The sequence below is a fragment of the Ursus maritimus genome, unplaced genomic scaffold (assembly GCF_017311325.1).
Source record: "Ursus maritimus isolate PB19 unplaced genomic scaffold, ASM1731132v1 scaffold_1, whole genome shotgun sequence".
Classification (NCBI taxonomy): domain Eukaryota; kingdom Metazoa; phylum Chordata; class Mammalia; order Carnivora; family Ursidae; genus Ursus; species Ursus maritimus.
In genome coordinates, this window is record NW_024423343.1 from 626,037 (window position 1) to 631,015 (window position 4,979).

The window sequence follows — 4,979 nt, forward strand, 5'->3', positions numbered from 1 at the left end:
TGGAAGGTAGCATTTAATTGGCATTATGCACCAGGTGCCTACATGGGACCTCTCCAGCGCGGTACTCTGTTCATGGCCATGCAGGGCTTCCAGAATTCCGGGAGGCCTCAGTAGAAGCTGCAATACTTGTGAACACTCCTTGGTAGTCCCAAGACATCTCACTACATTTTATTGACCAAGCAAGTTGTTGGGGACAACCCAAATTTGAGGGGAGGGGAATTAAACCCATCTCTCAATGGGAGGAGTAGCAAGGATTGAGGCCACCTCTAATTTACACCTTGTCCTATTAGTTCTTTGGCATAAATTCTTAGAAGTGGAACTGCTGGGTAGCCTAGGTGGCTCAGTCGGTTAAGCATTGGACTCCTAATTTCAGCTCAGGTCATGATCTCGGGGTCGTGGGTGAGATCAATCTCCATGTAGGGCTTAGGCTGGGTGTGGCACCCGCTCAAGATTCTCTCCAGCTCCCCTACCTCTTAAAAAAAAAAAAAAAAAAAAAAAAGGAGTTCACAAAGTATTATGTGTTCTAAGTGCTGATACTTTTAAATTAATTGCCCAAGGAAAAAATTATACCAACTGACACTCCACTAAGTATGTTTTTACACTTTTGTCAACCCTAGATTTTGTCAGGCTTTTTCTCTTTACTAACTTGATAGAAAAAAAATAACCAAAAAACCAACCTGTGTTTTAATTTGTATTTCTTCGATTTTTTTTTTAAAGATTTTATTTATTTGACAGACAGAGAGACAGCCAGCGAGAGAGGGAACACAAGCAGGGGGAGCGGGAGAGGAAGAAGCAGGCTCCCAGCAGAGAAGCCTGATGTGGGACTTGATCCCAGAACGCCAGGATCACGCCCTGGGCTGAAGGCAGACGCTTAACGACTGAGCCACCCAGGTGCCCCATGTATTTCTTCGATTTTAAGTTAGGCTAAACATATTTTTCCATATCCACTGGCTATTTGCAATTCTATCATTTTATGTCCTTTACCCATTACCTATGAGAAAACTGATCTTCATCTTTAAAAGAAAAAGAAATCAGAGAGAGACAAACCATGAGAGACTTTTGACTCCGGGAAACAAACTGAGGGTTGCTGGAAGGGAGGTGGGTGATGGTAATTAAGGAGGGCACGTGATGTGATGAGCACTGGGTGTTAGACGCAACTGATGAATCATTGAACACTACATCTAAAATTAATGATACACTATATGTTGGCTAATTTAATTAAATTAAAAAAATTAAGACTAATGGCCCTTCATATATCAGATATTGGGAATAACTTCTAGATAGCAGTTTGTCTTCTTTCATTCATGTAAGAAAACTGATGAATTCTCTTACAAAGACCCTGTTCTAGAAACGACCAGAGAGAGGACTCCTTTATGGTTTCCTTTAATTGCAATGTACTTAAGAGCAGGGTTTTGGGGGCGCCTGGGTGGCTCCGTCGGTGAAGCCTCTGCCTTCAGCTCAGGTCATGATCCTGGGATCCTGGGATGGAGCCCCATGTTGGGCTCCCTGCTCAGCGGTGAGCCTGCTTCTCCCTCTGCAACTCACCCCACTCATGCTCTCTCTCAAATAATTAAGTAAAGTCTTAAAAAAAAAAAAAGGCTGGGCTTCTCAACCTCAGCACTGTTGATATTTTGGGCCAGAAAACTCTTTGCTGGGTGGGAGTACTGTCCTTTGCCTTGTAGGATGCTCAATGGCATCCCTGGCTTCTACTCACCGGATACAGTTAGCACCCCCCAAGTTGTGACAATCAAAATGTCCACCAACTCAGAAACAGTGCTTTAGGGGAAGGCTAAGCCAGTCTAACACAAAGAAACCCAACCAAACTCCAGTGGCTTAGAAAAGACAAAATTTTATTTCTTGTGCAACAGTCCCAACGTGAATAGTCCAGGGGGCAGCAACCATGCTTCACCGGGTCACACAGGAGCCCAGATTCCTTCCAGCATGGTGTCTGTCCCCAGGGAGTTTTGTCATCATCAGCACAGTCAAGGCCTGGTTGCAAAGGGCTACCTGCTGTCTGAAGGAGCACACACCACCTCTACTCACACTTCATCGGTGCTCAGCTACGTGGTCACATGTAAGTGCAAGTGGGGTTGGGAAATGAAGCCTAGTCGGGCATTCATGTGCCCAGCAGATTCTTCTGGAAGTAGGCGAGTGCTACAGACCGACTATTCCCCCAGATTCATAGGTTGAACCCTAACCCTCAGTGTGACTGTATCTGGAGAGGGAATTAAGAGGAAGAGACACCAGAGACCTCTCTCCACACCTGTCCAGTGGAAAGACTGGCGCCATTGGAGCCACGCAGTCTATGGTGTTTTGGTATGGTGGCCTGGCTAACACAGTGAGGAAGTGAGGAAGACGCTGCTGACACATCCTGTGAGACGGGAGGTTCAGCACACTTGAGGAACGGGGAACAATAAAAGGGTTTTAGTGTCTTTTTGTTTTTTTTTAATTGACAATCCCAAACACGTAAGAGTAGGGAGGCCCTAATGAGCCCAGTGTGCTCATCAGCCAGCTTTGGCCATCAGCACCTTACAACCCATTTTATGTCACCTCTGTCCCCAAGCACACTCAGACCCAGATCCCCATAATGTCCTCCACCAAGTGGATGTCCTTGTGCCCACCTATGAGAAGGCCTCCGTGGTGCTGTGACGAGATCCTACTCGCCCTGCTCCAGGGCAGACCGTGCTGACAGTCAGGCTTGATTCCTAACTGTCCATGCAGCAAAGCAGAAAGAAGACTGAATGTCCAGATGCAAGGGTGCTCCTCTGCCCATGGCGGGGCCATGAGATCAGCACCGGATACATGGAGATGCTGAAAGCACCCTGTGACCATGAAGGAAAAGCCAGAACTGCTAAAACGTGGACCTGACCTTTGACATCACCCATCAGCGGAAGCCGTTCTTGGCTGCCTAACTCTGGACTTTGCATTATGTGTGATAACAAACTATCCTGATGATTGAGCACAGTTAGGCTGGTGTTCTGGGACCTGCAATTAGCGTCATTCTGATAAAAAGAGGCAGGACGTGCTGGAAGACACAGAAGCAAAACTGCTTGTTATACCTTAATAACAGCGGTCACCAGACCTGTGCTAGTTAAGCGGCTACTGCAATCAAAAGGGCACCCCACCGGGGCGCCTGGGTGGCACAGCGGTTAAGCGTCTGCCTTCGGCTCAGGGCGTGATCCCGGCGTTGTGGGATCGAGTCCCACATCAGGCTCTTCTGCTATGAGCCTGCATCTTCCTCTCCCACTCCCCCTGCTTGTGTTCCCTCTCTCGCTGGCTGTCTCTATCTCTGTCAAATAAATAAATAAAATCTTAAAAAAAAAAAAAAAAAGGGGCACCCCACCACCACCCCGCATACAAGGCTCGGACAGCCAGGTTCCTCCATTTTCACAGGCAACCAGGAAGGCCGTGCGTTCACAGCTGATGCGCCACGTTACTCGTTCTCCCACCGCAGCCCAGGGCGCTCATCCTACGCATGTACAAGGCTGTGCTGGCACGTGCCGAACCCTGGGAAGGCTGTCTTCTCTACTCTAATCCTTTCATCCTTTGAAGGCCCAGGAGATGGCCATTTTAGAACAGGAGACATCAAACCAATGGCTATTGCTTCCCTATCTATAACACTAAGCAGTAGGCTTTGCATCAGTGAGCCTCCCCTAGGTCATGCTGCAGTAACAAGGGGCCCCAGAGTCTCCAGGAGGGACCTGGAATGCCGGTGGCTTACTTCTTGCTGTGCTACCTATCAGTGGCGGAGGCTGCAGCTTGGCCCTGGCTGTATTTCCTTCACTGGAGATCCAGGATGAAAACACAGCCCTGATTGTGCATATGCTCTTCTCATATAGGGCGGGAGGGGGGCAAGGAGGGGACGGGCGAGCCACACAACAGCTTTCAAAGCTCCACCCCAAAGTACGAAGTCAGCTGTGGTTACAACAGCGTTTGGACGTCGCACAGCCAGGATCAATATCAAGGAAGGAAGCAGATACTTCGGAATAATACTATAATCCATCCCCCTCCCAGAACCCAAGGCCACGGCAGGCAAGGTCGGCTGGGGGGACACAAATCCACGCTGGCTACCTCGGGGAGTCACGTTCTCAGGGGCTTGTGCGAACACGAGAGCTGGGGGAGCGAGTTCGGGGGCGCCGCGGCGGAAGGCTGCAGAGCTGCGGGCAGAGGCCCCTGCGGTGCAGCAGGGAGGCAGGCGTCTGGAGCGCTCCCGAGAACGCAGCCTCGAGGGTCAAGCCCACCGCCCTCCCAGCTGCAACCGCCTCCAAACCCGCACGCGGGCCTGCCGTCCGCAAACCCCAGCTACGAGGGAACCTCCGGGAGCCGCGGCCCGCAGCTCCTCACGACCTGAGTGTCGCGCCGTCGCAAACCCCGCAGGTTCGAGTGCGCCCCCCAGGGGGATGGCATCTGGGGCGGCCCTCGGGAGGCCGGCACCGCGCCAGCTCCGGGAGCGCGGGGTCTCACCTGAAAAATGCCCAGGCGGCCCGGACGCCCCTAAAATAGTAACAGCACCCGAGCGACGGTGACCCCCACTTCAGGAGTCGGGCACGAGCGGCGGCACGACAGCCCCCTTCCCCCTCCTGGGAGTCTGTCTCCGTCGTCCCCGGCTCGTAGCTCCCACAGCTCCGCAGCCCCGAGCGTTACAACAGCGACAACGGTCTGTCTTCCCGGGATCGTCCTCGCGGGAGCGGGAATGTCCGCCCGCGGCCAGCGCTGCACGCCCCCGCGCCGCCCCTCAGCGTCCCCGCTCGCAGCCCACCGTCGCAGCCGCCAACTCTCCCTACCGGCCTCTTCCAGAGGACTCCACCGGAAGGGGCGGGGCGACCATGCCGTCTTCGCCCCGCCCCCGGGCCGATACCAGCCAGTCAGAGCACGGCCGGAAAATGGCAGCCAATCCCAGCGTGCGGCCCCCTCTAGTCAATTCCGGAGCGCGGCGTCGACGCGATCTAGTTCAGCCCGTCCCAGCGCGCTCCGCGGAC